Genomic DNA, 24022 nt, shown 5'->3' with positions numbered 1-24022 from the left:
GTCAACTCTCCATCCTCAGTATTGCATTTCCTTTCTTGGTGTGGGTGTGTGTGTGAATGAGGTTAAACTTTATTTCTGGTGGCGGGTAGTGAAGATGTTTATACACGGACTACTGGGCTGAGAGCATCTCATTATTTCATCCCTGTCATATACCAATTCATTTATACTGGCAGGCAGAAAAGAAGTTTTATCTCTCACATTCTCATTCTATATATTTAATTTCTAATGAGATTCAGGACTGCTCCATTCCCAAGGCACAGTATCTTCCCTTATTACCACAATACAATATAATGTATAAAATAATAGAGAATAATAATAATAATAACTAATGTGTAATAATCAAGATTATTCTGTCTTGAATCTGTTGTTACGAAGTCTGACAATTGTATCTGAGTAATAGGAAGACCTAGCCTCTGGATGTTTCAGCTTGGAAAGATAATTTCTTATTAGGTTTTATTATTATTATTGTTATTATTTTAACCTTCACAATTTATAATTTGAAATTCATGCAGTTAACCATAACTATTCTCTGAAATGAAAAATGGTTTCCTATATGGCTGGAAAAATACGCAAATATGCTTTTCCTGACACTGAATATGTCTGTGCATTGCATGCATTTATATGTATAGAAAATTCCACACATAATGTTCTCCAGAATAGCTTTCATATTGAATAGCTTTGAGATCAGTGAACCTTACAAACAGAATGATAGCTGAGGGATAGTTTTGGAGTTCACACACAAAAAATCTATAGGATCCTATGTAAATAACTGGAGGCTAGAGGAATTAGACAGAGAAAAATTGTGTCTGCTCAGGGAACAGACAACTCAGACCATGTTGTTGACCCATTAAGTCACCTATGATAATACTGAGACAGAAGTCAGGAGACTTTAGTTCAATCCTCAATTAGGCCATCCAATCAAAACATATTTAGGAATATATCTAATCAGATGAGTTGCAGGATGTCTCAACTTCTACCCTTTCTTTATCCCATGACTAAATCTCAGTCAACTATGTCAGGAACAAAATAAAGATGAGACCACTGATACACCAACAACTTGCTGTTGCACTAAAAACATCACTCAGGTATAAATATACATTCATATTAATGTCATGTTTCAGGAGCCTTACTTGAGATTTAGATGCATTTACAACTCAAAATGAGTATAGGTTATTTAAACAGTATTATACACATAATTCCCTTCTTCATGTCTTAACTTTTTGTTGATTTTTAGTCCAGGCCCCAATTTTAAAAATATTTTAGGGAAGAGCTTCCAAAGTTAGACGTCATGACCTGGGCAAGCCAAATCCTGAAAAACAAGAATTAATAGTTCTCAATGACATTTCAAGGATATTCAGAGGGGTTGTGATATTCCAAACATCTCAAGATAACTAACCATCTTTATACAGTTCAGAAACACTTTAAAAATCTTAATTGAATTCTGTCTTGTGAAAAATCTGATATTTGAACAAGTAATTTTTTATCTATTACATGCATAATCTGATAACCTGGTAGGTCCAGGTTCTTGGAAAAGCAAATCCTTTTACAGGTACAAAATGTCCAGTGCAAAAATGAAGAAGGGAGAGCTTGGGTTCCAGAATTCTCTTTAGGTTTATGCTTAGAAATAAGCTAAAAAATGAGACATCTTGTTTCCTAAAGTGTTTCCAGTTATTGCCATCATGATCCCTATGGATGAGTTCCTTTCCTAGGGAAGGGTGCCTTGTAACCGTTGGGTATGACCACTTACCTTGAAGTACATTGTGATAGCTGCTTAGGAAAAGTAATTCACCTGCAGTTTCTATGATTTAAAATAATGCTTACAGAGGGTTTCATTTCCTTGTGTTTTCCTTTATATTATGATAATAATTTTTGGTCATCAGGTGAAACCCAATAACAACTCAAATGGGCATAGAATAGTCACAGATATAAAAGTTAATAACTTGCTTTACTAAAAAACCACCATATTCTTCCTGGATCAAATGTTCTGTGCACAGCCTGTTGTTTTTTAATTAGATGTGTACTTACAACAAAGTTTTCAATTATAGTAAAAATGGTAAATCTCTCATATGTCTGGGCATAAGCATCTGGTAAGAGATGTAAATAAGACAGTAGACTAGGTGGACTGTGGTTCTCACCCAGGATTAGCCACCCAGTATGTGCCAGATTTGCAGAGGAAAAGAACTGCTAACTGGAAGCCTCATCATCCAACTTCTATGTATACTGATTCTTTTAGACAAGATTTTAGAACAGTGCAGAGCAAAAGGCTTTAGGCAAAAGCAAAGCTTCTCTGAAGAGCAAATCCTCTTACTGTTTCTTCAGTGGAAGCATTTTTCCCCACTCCAGCTTGTGAATCTTCAACTGAGTCAAGGAAATAATATGATGTTCAGCAGACTCCAGTCAACTAAGATTACATTCTTTGTACCATGAGAGTAAGGGAAAAAACCACATTTGTTGAGACCAAAGGGCGCACAGAGGCAGCCCCTGAGTAATTCAAACATAAACAGGAAAGAAACTTGATAGAAAAGCCTAGCGCTGGTCCATGTCAAGGCTAATTACTGCCACTTTTTTCATGCAAAGTTCTGAATTAATAAGGTAGAAGATATAGGGAATAGAGTGTGCACTTCTCTTCAAGGGCACAGCTTCACTTTTAAATCCTTTGCTTGCTCTTGAATTTAGAAGAATCTATAAGAACTGTTTCACAAAAATGTGTTGGTTGAAACAACTGTCAAAAACAGCAATTCTGATTTTATTGACATTAGAATAAAACTGTAGTTAGGTAGGATTTCACAGGTGTTGTGGCCTTTTTTTCTTTAGTCAGAAACAGTGGTAAATTTGTTTCACAGTAGGTCAATCTTATCTGTCTAACATTATGCAACTAAACAGTCAATTTATTTTCGCCTATAACTATGAATTCTTTTAAAGTGCATTTTATACATTTAATGTTAAGACATGGTAAATGTAATAATTATTTAGGTAAAATGACAGCTGTAGGTTTTATATGGATAAGGTAAAAGATGTTTTATTGTGGATATAAAGCAATCTTCCTCTTCAGAAGTTTGGGCATAACCCTGAAAATCCTGCTGCAAAGTCCCTAACCTTGTAAACAGTCCATCTGGAGGCAGTGGACTAGCCACATAGGTGATGGATTCTAAGAGAGAAGTGAGGGAAATAGGAAAATTTAAATAAAACCAAAACCAAAAACCTACTATACAAAAACTGTTTTAGTAAAATAAAATTTCCAGTGGCATTCTGGGAATGCCACTGTTTTAACAGAAGATGAAAGGAAGAAAGACTTCCAACTGTTACAATTTTTTCTGTTTTTTTTTTAGAAATGGAAGTCCTCCATTTCCATTTGATATTTTAGAGGACATTGTCACTGGAGTGGAAAACAATGAAGCTGGCTGAGCAAATGGCCAAGCTCATTTCCCCCTGAGATTTTTCACAAAATGGAGACAAAATTCATGTTCCATACCAAACAGCTTTCTCATGAATGGAGTCCAAAATAAGCTGTTTCTAATAAGTCTATTCCTGCAGTACTCTAAAATGATATGTGTGTGTGTGTATGCACACACATGTTAACCCTGGGAAAAAAAAAAAAAAAAAAAAAAAGTCCTGGGAACTGATAGACCATTGATAACCATTATCTGTTTAATTTTTCCTTGAACTTCATGCCAAACAAATAAGGGTTCATGTTTTCCAAATACCACTTTGATGTTTTATTGATTGCTTTTGTCAAAGTGAAGTGTTTGAAAACCAGAAACCAGAAAGTTGCAGTAACTTTGTATAACATGTGTGATAGCACTTTCTGCTGTTTGTAGTCAAAGACATGCATTGTTTACTAATGGCTTGAGATAGCTATAAGCTGGTTTTATGTGTGCAGCCTTGCACACCCTATGTATCTGTGGTCAGTGCCAAGCGTTAAGTGTTCTCGAAGTACAAAAATATCTGTACCTTGGATATGTTGCTCAAGTGACATCATTCATGCAATTTTAGCACATTTTATGGAGGCAATATGAATACCACATTTTAAATTTGCCCAGGCCTCCTTGCCATTTTTATGTCAAGAGCTGGAAAATACTCGAAATTAGATCCTTTAGTTTCAGTCCTGCTTACTCTTCTGCATGCATGGAAAAATGTGGTTACTCTACAAACTGTGCTTCTTAGTGTGTGCACAAGTTTGTGTTCTCAAGGCCAAGAGCATTTGATACTTCCAGGCAGATTAAGAGCAATTCTAACAGCATAAATGCAGGACACAGTATGAAGGCAAAGACAAATCTACTGTTTCGCTGAAGGCCATTAAAAACTGTGATTTTTGGCAAACCTATGCATTACTGTGTTAAACTATAACAGAGATATGTTCAGAGGGGAAACAGTATCCCCTTTGTTGAGCTAGAAAAAAAAAAATCCTGTTTCCAAACTGCCCTTATAAATTCTTACTGAACCCTTTCAAGTAGCTTGCCAAAACATTAGGCAGTTTTAGGAGAACACTGGGGTGCAGATTAATTCTTAATAAATTGATTGATATCCCTACAAGTAAGCAAGCAAGATGTGTGCTCAAATGCTGTTTAGGTTCTGTCTATCTGACAGTTTCTTCTATAAATTACAGTTTAATTCTTTAAAAACCAGTGTGTCATCTGTATTGAAAGTCTTCAAGTACTTGCAGTTGTTTCACATTATAGCTTATTGTATTACAGTTCTGGTATATTCTTCCTATAAGTAATCTTGTGGGAGCCAAAGAAATAGGGGCCCTTCAGAGTGCAACAGCAATGACTTTTCCATGTTTCCGTTTTGCACTGTGGTGATGGGGGAACAATTTGAAGAAACTAATGGAAGCTTCCTAGGCATCTAGGTTTCTTAAAATTTCATTCAATTTTCAGTAGGTTTTGATTTTCATTCTAAAAAGGGATCTGGGGGAGGCTGGTGACTCCTCACAGGCAGTAAATACTCACTGCATGTTGAGTTGAAAAACACTGAAAAAAGTCTTTAGTAAAGTAAGTTGTCAGGGAAGAACAGAGGTGTATAACATATACATTTTCTTGCACAATTTGGACCAACTATAATCATGGATAACAGATATATTTTGGACAGGGACTGACAGAGCTGCTCTTTTTTCACTTCCCTCCATGTGTATGTGAACCCTAAAGAGGCATGAGGGCACTGCCCGGGCCCATATTAAAGTACTCATAGACAGGCAGCACAAAGAGGTTACCTGGTTTGTTCAGCGCATCGGTCATGTTCTCCTTGTATTGCTCATTACTCCCAACATCCTGACCAGGGCTTCGGTCCTGTGTTATCTCCTACAGGTGGCATTACTTTGGAAGCACAGGCAGCCTGCTGTCCCCGTTCCAATGGGGAGTTTGCCAGAAGGCCACCATTGTTCTGCACTTGACAAGGACCCTCCAGAGCCCTGTGTGCTGCTGTTGCTGCTGCCACCAATCCTACCCATTTCCACATTGCACCAGTCTGACTGGAGAGCTGCCCATAGCAAAATGAACAAGTGGGGACTCCCCAAAATTCTGGCATATAATTTCTGGAGAAGGAGTTGTATACCTACCAACAAACATCAACTCCCCAAAATGTAAAACTCAGTTTCAATTGGTCTGTTTGGGTCTGGATGGCAGTGGTGACTGACTGGCACCCCTAAAGAGGCTGAAAATTGCCAGAGAGAAAAAAAGGGATGAAAAACTACTTCATGGGTAAAATTACCCTACAGGTGAAAGCGTATTATCATACGTATTTCCAATAGAAAAGCATGAAGAAACTATATGTAAATGTGAATAACAATAATTTAATTCCTTTAAAAGTTGTCTATGTATTTGTCACAGATGTTTGATTAGGAACTCTAAGGGATCATAGGATCATAGAATACAAGGTTGGAAGGGACATCAAGGATCATCTGGTCCAACCTTTCTTGGCAAAAGCACTGTCTAGATAAGATGGCCCAGCACCCTGTCCAGATGAGTTTTTAAAGTGTCCAGTGTTGGGGAATCCACAGAGGATTCGTATTTCATTTGTTTCAGCCATGCTTTTCTTAGGAATAAGTGTATCTTTCTGCAGCAAATGTGATATCAGGATTCACTGAATTTTGACTGGCAGGTAGCTGGGTTTTATAATCAGTGTGATCTTTTCCCAGTTGTCAACCTATAATTTTTCACACACATGGAACAGATGAATGACTGTATGAAAGCCTTTTATTTCTTGTTTCTTAAACTGAGTCTATACATACACACATTTAAAGATACAGTTAATGTAAAGATAAATATCCTGTAGCCACCATTAGAAACCATAACTGTTTACTAAAACAGTATTTTCTTAAAAAATGAATCTACCAAACATTAAAAATGAGACCAAAGATTACACTAAATATTTTGTGGTGGGTTGACCCTGGCTGGATGCCAGGGGTCCACCAAAGCTGCTCTATCACTCCCCTCCTCAGCTGGGCAGGGGAGAGAAAATATAACAAAAGGCTCGTGGGTTGAGATCAGGGAGATCACTCACCAGTTACCATCATGGGCAAAACAGACTCAACTTGGGGAAATTAATTTTATTTATTACTAATCAAATCAGAGTAGGATAATGCGAAATAAAAACTAAGACTTAAAACACCTTCTCCCCCAACCTTCCTTTCTTCCTGGGCTTAACTTTACTGCTGAATTCTCTACCTCCTTCCCCCCACTGGCGCAGGGGATGGGGGATGGGGGTTGCAGTCAGTTCATTGTCTCTGCTGCTCCTTCCTCCTCAGGGGAGGACTCATCACAATCATCCCCTGCTTCAGTGTGGGGTCCCTCCCACAGGAGACAGTCCTCTACAAAATTCTCCAACCTGAGTCCTTCCCATGGCCTCAGTTCTTCATGAACTTCTCCAGCATGGGCCCTTTCCACAGGGTGCAGTCCTTCATGAACATACTGCTCCAGTGTGGGTCCCCCACAGGGTCACAAGCCCTGCCAGAAAACCTGCTCCAGTGTGGGCTTCTTCATCTCCACAGGTCCTGCCAGGAGGCCGCTCCAGCGCAGGCTTCCCACGGGGTCACAGGTCCTTCAGGCACATTCACCTGCTCCACCGTGGGGTCCTCCCTGGGCTGCAGGTGGAGATCTGCTCCACCGTTACCTTCCATGGGTGCAGGGCACAGCTGCCTCACCATGGGCTGCATCACAGGCTGCAGGGGAATCTCTGCTCTGGCACCTGGAGCACCTTCCCCCCCTCCTTCTTCACTGACCTTGGTGACTGCAGAATTGTTTCTCACACATTCTCACTCCTCTCTCCAGCTGCTGTTGCTGTTGCACAGCAGTTTTCCCCCTCTTAAATACATTATCCCAGAGGTACTACCACCGTTGCTGATGGGCTCGTCTTTGGCCAGCAGCAGGTCTGTCTTGTAGCCGGCTGGCATTGGCTCTGTCGGACATGGAGGAAGCTTCTAGCAGATTCTCACAGAAGGCACCCCTGTAGCCCCCCCACTACCAAAACCTTGCCACGCAAACCCAATACACATTTCTTAATTTTTTTTAACATATTTTTGTATCATCCAGTTTCTGTCCTTTAATTTGCTGTGCATAACTATTTTAATGGTTATTTTTCATCCTTTCATGTTACTTTTAGGAGATGTTAGATGCACTTCTCATTTCCAATTTCCAAGGAAATGCCAGTTGCTTAGGTTAACAGGTACTTCTCTTGTGAAAAAGAGGTTCCTGGAAAACATGGGATGAGAGTGTAAATTGTTCTACATTGGCTAAGTGTATACGTTTGAGACTGGTAGACACACAGAGAATTGCTTCATTTAATCTTTGCTAATTTTGCTTCTAAGCCAAATCTCAAACCTGTATGTAATAAAGAAATTATAGACTGTCCAGGGATGCCAGTGATTAGCACCCACATATGTGTGACTGAATTCACACTTGAGTTTTATTTTGCAGCTTACCTGGTCAATAGGGGCTGGAATCATGGCAAAGGCAAAGCAGAAGCATTATATCCCAGCTTCATCTGAATGTGTAACAAGAAGTTTCTGGAAACCTGAGACCATATTTGATATCTTAATGTATTATAGCATATGAAATAAGCTCCTTATTTCTTTGGAGAGGAGAAGTGAGCTTCTGAAAAGCATGATACTCAAGTCTTGAAAACAACTGACATGAGCGGGCAGAGAAGGACTGTTACTGAATAGTAAGATATTAAGCATTTCCTTTACTACAACAAATCTTTGAAAATATCTTACAAATAAGATTCTGCAGAAAACACATTAATATTGTTATAATATACTAACACTTCACTGGATGTTTTGAATTAATTCTTATGAATTTATGCTGTTAGAACTATTAACTTTGCTCTTAAATATTCTGAAATTATTCCTTTTGCTCAGTAGATAAGATTCTTGCATGTGTACACATTTTCTGTTTCCTTTAGTTTTTTAGACTTTCTGCAGATAAAAATCTAAAAATCTGTTGTGGCACCCAGATAATGATACCTCATATATTCATGTACAATATTCATGTCTACTGTAAGAACACTGTGCTAGCATCTAGCTGACTGAAAACCACAAGGGTTGTGACACCATATTGATTTTTTCTAGCCTGTTAAAATGTACTAGTCTGTTGAAAGATATCTTTCTTATATGGAGAATCCAAATAGTTTATATATGAACAAAAAAAATTTTTTTCCCATTTTCTTAATAGGACCCTATAATAATGATGGGATACCATAGGGGCTATTTTATTGTCTTGTTAGAATGCAGTACATTGATCCCAAGTACTAAATCATTTTTATGGTACATTAACAGTATCATGACATCAGAAATCATATCTTTCAGCTTGAGGGACCTTTTTCCAAACCAAATACATCCTGCATGAACACTGAAAACAAATCATACCAGTCTATTCTATAGTGGACAAATACAGGCCATTTCCAATCTTAAACTGTTTGCTCAAATCAGCCTTTGCTCGGACCTCTGATGACATTTAAAGATTTGGAAATACCTGAGGTTTTGAGAGGGTTTTTCTCTGTTACTTAGCTTAAAATGTGTTTGTGGGGGTTTTTTTGGTGAAATGCTTTGTGTTATTTAATCAGATATTGATGAAAAGAACATCCATTATGAAGTAAATTTGCTACCACTTGTTACTATTTGATATTGCTGTGAAGAATAGGAAGATTAAGAAAGCAATGGATGTTTTGGCCATCCTGTATTTCAAAATGTGTGTATCATTCTCTTAATCAGACCATCAGTGTGGAGAAAAAACTATTGCACTAACTACGCTTTGACTGTATCACAAATACTTGGTAGCAAACATCATTTCTCAAGCAGAAAAGCTGAGCATCTGATTCTGATGTCAGATTTGCAGCACACTTCATATTGAGAAAGGTTTTCTACTTAGCGTGTGCACACGTATCTACTTTTCAAAGAATGAGCCTTGCTGTGTTTATCTTTCTTTTTCCTTTATTCATATAATTCCTTCCACTATTTATTTATAGTGACGTTTTCCCTCGATTCCAGAAATCAAAACAGTAACTACTGAAACAGCAAACATTTGCAGCCTTCATTATTGCCTCCAGCCTTCCTTTGATATGCAGTCCCTGTTTCCAAATTAGCAAATGAATGTGAAATTGGCTGGGATGGGAAAGGCTGAAGGAAATAATCTGAATGTTGTTTTAATATGTTCTCTTATGCTGTATTAAATCAGAGCTGATGCCACCTTTGTAAAAGCAAGATGAATCTTAAGAAATCTGAGCCAGGGAACCTAATCCAATTTTTTTTTTTTTTTTTATAAGAAAAACATCAGGCATCTGCTCAGAAAGAACATAGTGCCTGCAAATATCCAAATTTATCTTTCATTTCCAACAGAGCTTGTCATCAAAAATTTACCCCTTCGTTTTATCTAACAGAAATACTTGGTCAAGTTCTGTAGTTGTTATTAACTATCAAAGTTTATATGAACCAATGCCATTAAGAAAATCTGGAGGATTTTCCACTTTTAACTTACTATTTTGCTAGAGAGAAAAAGGTCTCTTTCACTCTTCAAATAAGTTCATTATCAGGAGGATGAATACCAATTTCTTAGCTGTTTCTTATTCTCAATGGATAACCTGGTACCTGTGCAAAAGAAAGAAAGTGAAATGGTTGTGTTTCCAACTTGTCTTCCCAGACCCCTGGTTCTCCATATCTCCTCATGTGTTTGATGGGGAAGTGTAGTGGTCATCCTATTGAAATAGAGATTCAAAGACTAACTTTTCAGTGATGATTATGGTGTGATAAATTAGGTGAAAATAGTCTGATCAATAGTTAATAATTCATTAGATACAATTATTTTTTTTTTATTTCTGTTCTCTGAAGTAAAAAAAACCGATGGTAGTATTGAAGTAGCACTCAAAGAAATGAGGTCTATATACCTGCCAATATATGAAGGCAAGTATATAGGATATCTTTATGACTCATTGCCTTAGTATCCTACCCAGAGGTGTATACAATGGCAAAACATATCTTTGTTAAAAACATTACGAAGTATATATATTTTGGCATCTGACTTTTGACACAATTTTTAAAGGGATTTTGTAATAATGTCTGGGGGGCATGTTAAATCTTAGTCACAGTGATACAGCATTGCTAATGGCTTTCCTCAAGTGCTTGTCTAGTGTGGTTGTAAAACAACGAAAAAATAAAATATATACTCCCTGCCTAAAAGAGTAAGGGGTGTGCTTGTCTCATCCCATGCACAGACTCCCCTCTCCCATGTAAATATATACACATACGCACACATCTTCTATTTCTCTCTCTCTTTCTTTTAACAGCTTCTACATGCAAAATGAATTCTGTGCTGTCAACCTTTTTAATTTACTGAGGGCTAGGTTTCACTCTTTGTACCTAACTGTGGGAATGAAGTGATTGGCACTTAATCACTTCTGGAGATGCTGTCCCCAAAGAGACACTGCTCTTGTACTGGCAGGAAATGGTTTACTTTATCTTCTTCTATGTGCCTCCTCGTGTTCGGTAACTTTGAGCATGCATAGCTCAGAAAGATGGTGAGGAAAGCAAAGTTTCTGTTGTTTCATGCAGTAAGCATTACACAGCTAGTTCTAGTCACACATCAAGATATTCAGTCTGAAAGAACGAGGATACCTTACAAGTGAACACAAATCTAATCCAGAATGAAGGAAGCTTGGGCAAAACTGCATGTAAATTTTTCAAGGGCCTCTGAGCAAAGACTCTGAAAATAAAGGAGTTCATTTTACATTCCTGTTAGACTCTGAGGCTCCCCAGAGGACTGACATTTCTGTGTTGTTTGTGTGTTACTTTGGTGTTGACCGTCCATCTGCTGGGAATATAACTGAGGCAGGCATTTGATTTCCTGTCAGCTACAAGGTATCAATCAGATAGCCATCAAATGTTGCTGCTGTCTGAGCCACCCTCTTGGTACAGATTAACACTACGAGCCCTCTGCACAGTGCTACTTGGTCTTCTCCACAGTCCTCAGTCTCTTTACGGAAAGCTTTTGCCAAGCACAACCCTGAGACTTCAGACAGGACTTGTGTCCTGCAAGCAGTCATTACCTTAGAGTTTCTTTATTTCTTTATCAGACCTATGACCAGAGACATACATTGTACAGTGGGATCTCATTGTAATAGATGCTCTCTCTATATATAGCTGCATTATTGAGTGGAATTGCCCTTCCAGGAAAAGAAGAATTTTAAGAACCCAGAATTGCACTAATTGCAATGAAAACTTTATGGGCTACAATGAGTGGGAAAACTTATTATCCCTTGATTTTCAAGGTTTTTTGTTTTTTTGAAGTGTGCATTGACATTTTTAGAATTCAGCACAGAGCCACAGTATAACTCTCATCATCCAAGGCGTTATATATGGAGAGAAGTAATTGATTGCTGGTTAGTTGTAGCTGTGACTTGGATATCAATTAGAATAATAACTTTAAAACTCTAACAGAAAACAGCTATTTTGCACATTGCTAAAAAGCATTTGTGGAAGTTTGGTGTTTGACTCATACATAATGTATACTCCTTAATGACCTGCATAGCCAAAGGATGGCACTTTAAATTGATGAGTGTGATATATTCATACATAGAACAAATTAGTTTAAGGACAGATGAAGAATAGATGTGCAGTCTAGCTAGCATGAACTGTTACAATTATAGAGATTATTATAACCACAGCCTAATACCTTTCAGACATCAGAAATCATTAAGTGTCAGTTACATAGATCTACAAGCTAGTTTTATCACAAAAATATTATTGTATTACATCAGTTTCAACTGTACCACTATATTTGAGATTAGAATAATATTTCTGCTGAAAATATTTATTTTCACAGATTTCTAACTTAACCTTAGAAACATACTCAAGAAACAACATGATAAAAAAAATCTCCAAACGAAAAGGAGAGGAATACAGGGTGGTAAATTTTGTCTTGGAGCACTTTGTTTCCAATACACAAGAAGACCACATAAGTCAGTGGAAGTCAGGGTGAAACTTGATCTGAGGAAAGCCTGATCCTCCAGCAAGTATGGGACTGAAAGGAGCTCATTTGCTTGAGGCCAACTTTGAAAATAAGTAATTTGGTCATATCTATTATATGAGTCTGTAAAATATTGTAATATCTAAACTCACTTCAGGCTGCACTTAGGTTCAAAAATCAGCTTGAACCAGACCAATAAATCTTGATATCCACAAATTTGCAGGTATACTTTGAGTTGAATATGACTAACTTCCATGACTTGGACTACTCCCAAAATTTGCACTGAAGAAAATAACTGGAAAGCAAACTGATTAGATGTGACATTTTTCCTGTTACAAACGCTGTGAAAGAATGACATGCCTACTTATTGGATTCTTCACTACTCTTAGCCCTTCTCTTTGCAGTTGCATTGGTGCTAAGTTCTTCACTCAGAAGGACTTTGTTTTTTACCTCCATGAGGTAAATAAGGCATGTGCACATGATGGTACCCCAGACTGTCATGGTAATGGTCAGGAAATAATTTTTTACCCCCAAAAAGTCAATGAAAATAAGGGTCACTGGCATAACCTTTTTGTTTAGCATTTTGTTCATAATGACATAAATTTCAGTGGGTTGATGTTTGAAAATAAATATTTCTTCTTATTAAAAGGAGTTCTGTTGAAATGAAATTACCTACATAACCCCAGATATTTAAAAAAAAGTATATATCCTTTGCCCAAATCATACTCTCTTACTGACATGCTGAGCAAATGCTATGCACACATTCATACACAGCAGCTGCCACGGTGCGGGTACTGATGGTTAAATTTCTATGTTATTGTTAAGGTCTTGTATTTATATTATGAGGCCTATGAAAAATTTCAGACATGTCATTAGCTGGATGAGGAAGTGGTAAGGCTGTCCAGCTGTTAGGGCACCGACCTACCTTGTAGAGCTGTTGTGATGATACATACATCAAAGATGTTTAGAGTCAGATGCAACACTTACATAGCCACCTAATATTTAAGCCCTGTGCTACTCAAATTTAGGTACCTGCCCCCAGAATGCACCAAGGATGCTTACAGAAATGTGGTCTGGCTTGTCTTCAGATCTACAGAGACGTGCCTTCTGCTTACCTGATATTTAGCTACCTTAACACTTTAAAAATGAAACTCAGAATAAGCAACCAGAGGGAACCTTATTCCCAAATCAGCATACTCAGAGTGAGCTGGCTTGGGGCTACATGGTGAGAGAATCTGAACCTAAAAGAGTGAATGCTAACGCCAGTCCATCCACTGCCTTCACCAGAGCTGGAAGGCCGCACAACTGATGCATAGTCTCAAACTTTCTCCCTACTACCATATCTCTTTATTCTTAACATTAAATAGTGATAGGCACAGAAATACTCATGCACGCAAGCAAAGAATAGAAAGGAGGTGCAGAAAGTTAAACAATTCCTAGCTCTCATCCTGCCCCGGTACAACGTGAATCATCACCAGTCTCATAAAATAGGTGAAATCAGCCTCCTCCACCCCTCACCAGTCACTCCCACATGCTCTTTCATGAAGACATGAGAATTTAAATTCTTTTCAACAGAAAGAGGTAAGTTAATGTGAGTTTTTTTCAGCAAGCCAACTCTTAAGATATTTATGCATGTCACCAAAATGCTATGAATTTTCACTGTAGAAATTCCTTGGTTATAATGAGGTTTATATCTGAATTGTTTTGGTCAGCTGCTGAATCTGCTCTAGATTAGACCACATATGGAATGCAAAAAGTGAAACTAGAAGTAAGGAGAAGAACTTTTTGAGGTTAAATTGTGAAGGAGCAGGTATTTTCTGGATATATGCATCTAAATTCTAAGTTTTCAAAAAACAGTTGATCTAGGTATTTAGGCAGCTACCTGCTGTTTGACTGCAATTGACATTAGGCCTTGAAATTCCTCTGAAGATCTGACTGCTAAAATGTTTTTTTTCACACTAGCCATCAAATACCACACAGCAAGGAATCACATAAGTATTCCAAACAGAGGAATAACAACAGAAATGTGCTCATGCTGAAACTGACACAATTGAAATTCAGATGGTGAGACAAATAAAGCAAGAGAACAGAAATCATGTCTTTTCTGGTCCTACAAACTTTTGGGCAACTCTTATACAAACTCTGCTTATAACAGGGTATGTTATTACTCAAACTCTCAAAACAAAGCCATACTATTCATGATGTAATAGATCCAAGATCTGAAGTTCTGTAATTTAGATAAGCTGGTGCCTAAAACCAATGTGAATTCAGAGGAAGGTAGGATTGTTGTTTTGTTTTGTTTTGGTTTGGTTTGGTTTTTTTTTAAAAAAAAGGATTCCCACTGTAAAGAAAACATTTAGAGTGAAATTGTGAGTGATCGTTAATGAAGACTGATTTGAAACTTTTCTACATAACTCCACAGTCCACTTGTGTAATTGTAGCTCTACCGTATAGTTTGTATCTTTACATGTAAATTGCTGAAATAATCCTCAAAAATATGAAAATTTTGGCTAAAAGCAAATGGCAGTTTACATGATAAAGAGCCATGTTAAGATTTCAACTTTAACAACATACAGGATTTAATTTTCAGGAAATTTCTGCAGTCCATGCCACCTACTTAGGTCTTTGCTCAAGCCATGCTTAAAATGTATCTGTTTTTTTCTGCAGGAAGTTATTATTTGCCTCCAGTCATACAATATTTTCAGTCCAGAGAGCAACCTCTTGATCCCAAGTTTGTTATACAGCTACAATCAGGTAGTTATGGGGAACTATCTGAAGGTGTGACCTGTGCTCTATACAGGTTAATCCCTCAATAAAAGTGTCTCTTCCAGGTGCAAAGGAGATTCCACAGTGGTGGCCATGGCCAGTCATCTTTACTTCCTTGGTCCTTGATACACAAGTCTTAAATTTTGTAGGTACTGTTCATCCAGGCAGGCTCTCCTGATTGATTAATTGGAGCATACGAAGGAGGGAGGCCCCAGTTGTGAGTTGATGCTAGCAGGAGTCTAGTCTAAGGGGTCCTTTTAGTGTAGGGCCCTAGAAGATGCTGTGCCTTCCTATCCCATATTACTGTGCCTTACAAATACAATAAGAGGTTGTGATTTGATTTTGGCATATCAAATTATGGAGTAGGAATAAAATGCAGCAGTGCACCACCAAAATAAGAACCACAAACAGTATGAAGGAGAGCATAAATTAGTTCAAAAACTAATGTGTAAATTGAGTCTTTACCATGTTTATTTAGCAAAGTTAAACACACCAGTACCTGGGGCAGCTGAGTCACTGCAGAAGTGTATGTCCTTGTTCCCTGGGGGAACTCTGCAGCCCACGCCCAGTTCCATGCTGCCACAGTGTCATTGCTAATAATAACTTTAAAATAGCTACGGCTATACTAACACACAGAACTGACTGAAGTAGATGTATCCCAATTATGTATTGACTGGTGCAAAAAAATAATGGAAAATAGCAGTTTCTCCCATAGATTAAGATGGTTCTAGTGCACAACAGGACTACGAATTTGGCAGAAACTTTTTTTTTTTTTTTTATATCTGGCTGTACAAAGACCAGAAGACCAGAGTAATAAGTAACTTTTTCCACTGCTACTCTACACTAAAGAGCAAATCCTGTATCCAAACTATCTCCAATAGAGGTAGAAATTAAAATGTAAACAGTAAGCCTGGCTTTAGGCTTCTTTTTTTTTTTTTACACATTCTGTCAATAACTTATTAATGCTATTGCCAGGTATTTAGTCAGAAATTCCTCAGGAAGTCAGGAAGGTCTGTACTGTTCAGTGCTGCTTTGCTGTCATGGGATCCATGTTCAGGGGTTTCCTTTGCACAATGTTGTAACCTTCTTATCTCAAGCTGACATTGCACACCACTCATCACTATCTGTGGCAGAAGCTTTATCAGCATCTCCAGCAAGAAGCACCACTCTCTAGTTGGAAAAAATCTGTGTTTACAGTTAGAACCATCAATCGTTTTGTCCTGTATTTTAACTATTACTTACTGCCTTGCCTGTCAGTGAATAGCAAGCTTCCCGTCTTTACAAAAAACTGATATGCTCTGAAAAAGAGGAACAAGGAACAGTCTATTACAGTGCAGGATGTAGGTTTTTTGTCTTAAAAAAACTAGTTCATGAAAGGAATCTACCAAACTGATGATACTTTTTTGTTGTCTAAGTTCCTTATCACTCCAGAAAACCTTAGGTAGGATACGGTAATAAACTATGCTGGTAGGTTTGAGATATTTGGGCTCCATCTTTTACTGGGGATTTGGGACACACTTATACAGTTATAATGTACACCTTCACAAAAGTCAAATTTATTCATATATTTGCATTGCCCATCAACATCATATGTGCATTCCTTCTGCATGCCAAAATACTATGTAAGCCTATTCCACTGGCCAAATCCCTGGGTCATCCACATTTTCAATGTTATGTGCAGTTCATAGTCTATGTTTAAGCTGCATACAAATCATGGTCAAATAATTCACTCAAGGTCAAACAGTGAAGGATCTGGTTTCACTGGCAGGAAAAGCCGCTATGGAAAACTTAAGGAAACCACAGAATCGTTTTGAGCAGGGTGTGCTGCTCACTGACATTAGCATGAAGCAACCTTAACAAGCTAGAGAATCTGGCTGTGCAGCTTCAGAAAACTACTTATTTTCTCCTTCAGCCATTTGTAAGCCCTCAAAGAAAGCAGAAAGTCTGTGTTCATATGCCTAGCTAATCTAGTATCTCTTATTCCTCCAGGTCAAGGTCACCCAGTTCTGTCAGATGGGGTATGAGTTTTCTGTAAGGCATTGACATTTGGGGGCTAGAAGGTCAAATATGGGATTGCTGCTTTGTTGTGGTCATTTTGTTCTGTGTAAAGCATGTAATATGACGTCTTAAAGAACTCACCTGTACTGACATTTAGCCCATTTCCAAGTCATAGTTGCAAAGTTTGCCCTCACTTCCGAGGTAGTAAAGATATAACTCTGCCATATGTCATATACCATGTATCATATACCTCCTATGTACCAGTGCCTTCTCTTTCAATGATCACAGGTTTTGTTTCTCTGTTGAGTCTTTCAGCAAATGCAATGCAGTATTCCATTGGGTTGTCACTTGTTATTTTAATTTGTGTGGTGGCAGATTGTTTTCCTCCTACAGTTTTTACCAATTTTACAGGTCATTACTAGTTGACTAAAATTGGTGCAATTTGCCTCTGCCAGCTGATGTTTAATAATAACTGTCATTCCTGCCAAGACCGTGCATCAGTAATTTCTGACAGTACGTAACACATAGCGCATATGTGGATTGACTACGTTACATTCTTCAGACAAGACATTTAATTGACTGATAAAATTCAAAGAATGAGTGGATGAACCTTGAGAGGAAGATAATTTGTGTGTTTATTGGGAATTTGATACTACATTGGCATCTTGTTATTATCAAAGTATTGTGCTGCACATAGCTTGTTTCAAAGGTAACACTAGGAAATTTGTTAGCTTTACCCCTTGCACCAGTTATAGAATGCCAAAGACCTGAAACAGCGTGCATTGAATGTCAAACCATAGAAAAAGTGAGATGTGGTGGGACTTTCCTGACCATGAAATGGAGGGTAGTTGCTTTATTTACAAACTCTTGCATGCAAACTTTAAATGAGGAACTGCGAAGATTTATGGTTCCTTACGGGGCCCTAAGTGCTGCATACAGTGAAAAAGTTGGAGTGAAAACATGTCTTTTACTTCCCCTGGAGAAGAAGTATTGCATGAAGCTAGGTCAGAGAGCCACGTCTGGCTCACTGCTGACTTAATATGTGACCTGGACAAGTTATATAAGCCCATTGTTTCTGCTTTCTCAAGTGTAAAATAGGTAAAATATTTCAGAGGCCACTTTTGTACTTTAATTGGTTGACTGTTTCCTATATACAGGATAAAAGAAGATTACTGCATGTTTAAGCATCACATTTCCTTTTTATATTTCATTTTAACCACCATGACAAGATTTTCTAATTCTTCCTCTTATACTTAAGCTAGTTTGTGTGCCTGATAGTTCTTTTTTTCTTCCACGCCTCTTCTTTTGGTGCCTTTGTTCTCCCTTTCTTGCCTATTTCATTCTGCTTCTCTGTCTTTTTTCCTGCTCCATTTCACCATATTCATGACATAAATAATTTTTATCCTAGAGTCTCACTGAGTACTTGATACACCAAGGCACATTTTTGCTGCTTGCTGTGTACACACTCTGTGGAGCATCAATCCTGTAGGATGAGTGGGTACACATTTCTTGTTCTCAAGTACTTCTGCCTCCTGCGTGCAAATGCTTCAGGGTCTGCTGGAGTCTAACCCACCCTGAGAAGCTCAGGGTTACAAAAACGACAGCTAGCCAGCTCAGTTTTGCCTAGGTTTCTGGTCTGGAGTCTTCCAAGGAACTTTACCAAAAAAAAGCTATTGCTGAGTCACAGCCACTGACTTGAAGGGGCCTGAGAAACAAATCTGTGACCCAGCTATTGATTAGATTGTCATACCCAGATTAGATTGTAAATACCCAGAGGCACTGGAAGGAAAAGAGGAAGAAAGGGAGTTGCCAGACCAGAAAAAGGGGGAATAGGCTTAAGGGGCTAGGGGGCTGAGTTCCCTTAGAAGGGCCCTATGCCAAAGGGGCAAAACTTTACAATAACAGAGTCATTCAATCTGAATGCTTACACTGTTACTACAGAAATTATTTTAAGGTAGTAAAGCTTTGTTGTATGAGAGTGGAGATACTTCCTCAGTGCAGACAATGCAAAATAATACATAGACATCCCAGCACATCTGGCTACAGTACCACAATGGTACATTTGCACCTTCCATGATATAACAAATAACAAAAATTTCTACAGGGAAATGGAAGCAGTCTTTTTGAAAGAGTTCATTACTATCTTTTTTAGCCGCCGAGTCTCTTTCATTTTATTCTTTGCTCTTTTAGCTGTCAAAACACTAATTTCTACTCAGAGAATGCCAGAACTTACTGCTGTCCTTGGACATCCCCAAACCAGATAAGATTAGGATATTGGCTCACAGCAGGTTCTTACCACCAGTGCCCTCCACAAAACCTGGAGTTTTACTGTACTGCCCTGGTTATGCATTGGTTTGGGTTTCTTTCCTCTGTGGGTCTATAAAACCATAACTGATGTGTCTATAAAAGGTATACCTGATGGCCTGAGTGGGAATTCAAAGGTGTCAAAAGGAATGTTAAGGAGGGTTTTTCATAGAATGCAATTTGAAAATGGTGGCATGTTTCTTTTCTGTTCCGTTGTATTTTCACCCAAAGAACAATACATAAAGGAAGCGTCCATTGCATGCCTGCATATCCTAGCTCTTATGAATCAAGTGTCCACTGGAACTTTACTGGCAGGTTGTTAATCACTTTAATTTTGTGTAATTTATTTGTTGAATTGTTTATTCTGTGAGTTTTAGTCTCTTACTATGTACATACGTATGGGTTATCTTGCCCCTACCTCTCAGAAGACCCAGGTGCAGAAAGGGCTCATCATAGGGTGCAGGTGTAAAGACTGTACAAGGTACCTTCACTAACAGCTGTGGGACTGAAGAGGAGAGGGATCAGAATGAGAGATCTAGAGGAGCAAGGCAACTGGTTTTGAATATGTATTGAGTGGGTTTGTCTTTATTTTAGTAACTACTCAAATATAAATGTTCTGGAGTGTAGGGTTTTTTTGGTTTGTTTTTAAAGCAATAGAATGTTTTGGCCTAATACAGCCAAACCAGAATATTCTTGGGTATTTCCTCCTCATTATCAGGAAAAAATCAAACTAATCTGCTTGGTTTATATTTCCAGCAGAGTCTTTACATTTCTCTAGCTTTTCTATTGAGAAAATGAAAAACACATTTATTAAATGACCTTTAGTTTTTGCCATCTAGTCAAGCGTTCTTTGCACTGGCACAGTAATACCATTATCTTGACCTTTGTCTCCCTCATACAGTTTCTCTTCATGCCTGTCACTAGCACTGGCTCAGGTAGTAAGAAGGAGAAAAAAATGATAAAAAAGAAAAAACATAATCTGATTCAAATTGCTAGGTAATGTAAGCCTCTGGAGATGTTTGTTCCAGCTATGCTTGCTTTCTTTCTGTTTATTTTTGCCTTTTTAGCTGATGTTTTCTATTTCTTTCCTAGATTTTTTATTCTTCAGTCTGAGTCCTTTTAACCAGGTATATACGTGTGTAGAAACAAAGTTTAGGACGAGTTTAATGTGAGGGTTTTTTTGTCTGAGTCATAGTTGTGGTTTGCCTTGATGTAAAACCTTTTACAATAGCATGTTGTTGCACTTCCACATGCAAAACAGTTGTATTTCTTTGAAGTTAAAATGAAAGGGCTTCACTGTTTTCTCTGACTTCAACATAATCAAGCAGCAAGTGTCTATGCCTAAATCCTACATTTAACTTTCAATCTGACCTTGTATTAATCCCTTTACCTCACCATGCCTCTGTTTCCTTTCCCGCCCCAGATCAGCATGCAGGCAGTGCAATGAGAGTTGGGGACCTCAGTCTTAATTCTTTAATACACATGGAAAAAATCCCTCAAGACATAAGCTAACAGATTTCAAGCCATGCTTGTTGGCTACTTTCCAGTCTGAGTGAAGTGCAGAGCTACAGGACGACTAACATGGCTTGAAAATATCACTTGAAAGCCTTTACCTCGATAGTGTTTTGACTAATGCATAACTTGCAGAAAGACATTCAGTTTCTGTCTGAAAACATCAAGAGATTTACAGTGTGCCAGTTCTTTCCGTAATTTTGTCCTTTGTTGTGTGATTTATTTCCAAGCATATTGCACGCTGTTTTAACACATAAATTTAATAAGAAATGTAATCTACTTTGTTTCCTTCCTTTCCTGATATGTAGGAAAGAACTATGGAGAATATACATTTAAGGACAAGTGACAGGGCTTCACTCTTTTCCAGCGACAAGGACTCCTAAAACAGGGCTGATGTGCATACAGATAGATGATTTCCTGTTGTTTGTTTCTAGTCTAATCAAGCTGATTGGGATGAATGATAATGGTGATGTCTTTAGCACATACCAGAAATTTTCTCTGCTTGCGAGCTGGAAACCATTTGCAGTTTGCAGTAGCAATAGTAGTTGACTTAAGATGGAATATTTGATAATTACCCTCATAATGGGAGTCCCTTTTTTTCCACATATATGGCTGCTTATGAACTTAGAAAATAACAGCATGCTTCATCCATCGATCTGAAAAAGCTCTTTGTAAAAAGGGTCAGCATTGTTACTCCCTTGGAACAAATGATGAAATAAATGAGCAGACAGAGGGAAAAACTAGCTCCAGATGGTGATCATACTGGCAGCAGAGGCAGCAGAGGGCTTGGGTCCTTCCGTGGTTTGAACCCAAAAGGCCCTGTGACTCCCCATGTGAAATGCTTGAGCTGATTTACTGCTGTTAGACTCATCAGAAATTCAGAATCATGGTGACCCTAAGAATAGATTGTTCCTCAAATAATCCATGGACAGTCTTGCACGAAGTATATTTCAATTTTGATCCTTTAAGTTTGTTAGGGCTTGATAGTTCAAAACCTATTTGTATCTGCTCTCATGGTCAACTTCAGTCTTCAGTATCAAAACACAAAATACAAAACATTAATCATACAAACCCATGGGTTCTTTGAAGGGGGAATATAAACATGTAAGCAAGTCTTGGGTAAGGATGGTTTTTATGCATGGTCTTTGTGGAAAAGGGGAAGCATTGTACTTTTGGACAGTACTGACATCGACTTGCATGTAGACAGGGTGTTATCTGTCCACAAAGCTAACCAAGGACACATTCCACATGAAAATAAAAGGAAGTGCTAATTACGGTATATCATATGGTATCCAAGATTCATGCATAATTTTTAAATTTCCTATTATCTTTTTGTTATCTTCCCATTCATTCACTTAACTGATACACTACCTACCCTCTTTTGTGCCAAATACATTTGTTTTCTTCATTCTGGGTCACAGTTTTACAATTATCACCATAGCAACATTCCAGCTATAATAAGAAGATACATCTTCTGAATGGCTGGTGATACAACATTAACTGTTAGAACATAACATTTTTCATGTTGGAAACATCTGGAGTTCACAACAAGCAAAGATCTGTAAAAATGTCTGTAGTTCTTTAATAATCACCCAAGGCTGCACTTGCAAGCTTTAGTAGGATGCATTTACAAACACTCCTTAGTCACCAAGCACGGAATGTGATAAAAATAAGCTTTATTCCAACACAAAAAATTAAAATACAAAGTTTAGTTTACAAGTCATGTGGCTTAAAAGAAAAAAAAAAAAGAGAGAATTTGAATTGGCCTTTGTGTCAAGGCCTTTATTTTAGAGAGTTGGGCCATACTCCATTCCTCTGGTGTTCCCAGTCTATTACCTACAGCACTAATATTGCTATTTACTGGCTGATTATATCCTCTGGCAAGATTCGGGCTGTGTCTACTTCCCTGCTGCAAACTAATCAGTTTTCAAAATTAGTTATTGATCTCAGGCTCATTGTGGAGGACAAATTTAGTGGCTGGTTCATTGAGTATCAACAGTGCCACTCTTTGTATGAGCTGCATAGAAGTGAAAACAAACAAGATATTCAGGCCCACGTAAATATATAATCATCCAATAAAAAGAGACACAAGACAAGTATAAATGAACTGGCAAATGAAATAGCTTTTTTATGAGAAAGATGACCTAAAGAAATCCAAGACTCTTCCTCTGCTAAGGTACACATATAATTCTTACTGTGGAGTGTTTTTCTGAGAGAGAACACGTGTATCAGCACTATTACTGGAAAACATTACTGTTATTTAATTTGAAGTGGTTTGGGGTTTCCTTGGTTTTGTTGGCTTGGGGTTTTTTTTTTTTAAAGTAGGAAATTAGCTTTTTTTTTTTAAGATAGACCATTCCTGAGGTTTTAAGTTGCAAACGTATTAGATGAAGTCAGAAAGATTTTCAGATAATAAGTACTTGAAGTTGAGATTTATGTTTTAGTGACTACCAACGGGCTGCCATTATCCCTTGTCTGGATCTACCAAGCTACATTAAATCTTTTCAGTGATTATATTGTCACTGCTTTGGTTGTAATGGCAACTTATCAGATGCAAGAAATTTCAGTTGGGAAAGTTTCTGTGTAAAATCTTGAGACAGAAAGATATACTCAATAACCCAACATATTCCTGGAGTTGAAAAGTCTATGCCCAAGTTGTTTCTCTACCTGAATGGAAGTACATGAAATCTAGGTTGCATGTTTCTAAATTTCATCCACAAGTAGACCTATAAAAATTTTGAAACCTAATCTTTTTCTGAGAAAAGAGATTCCCATATAGGATCAGCTGCAAGAATGCATTTCCTAGTCCCTTTAGGAAAAATCTTAGTTCATAGAAGCATATTTAAAATATTGAAAATGTCAAAAATATATTTAATAGCACTCTACTCCCATCCCACTGCAATAATTTAATTATATTTGAAAAAACTCAATACTAGGAATGTTTTTTCTCTTTCTTAAACATTAGTCTGTACTGGAAGAAAAAACCCAAT

Source organism: Strix uralensis, chromosome 2 (assembly GCF_047716275.1).
Source record: "Strix uralensis isolate ZFMK-TIS-50842 chromosome 2, bStrUra1, whole genome shotgun sequence".
Classification (NCBI taxonomy): domain Eukaryota; kingdom Metazoa; phylum Chordata; class Aves; order Strigiformes; family Strigidae; genus Strix; species Strix uralensis.
The sequence above is the reverse complement of the archived record's forward strand: the minus strand, read 5'-3'. Positions refer to the sequence as shown.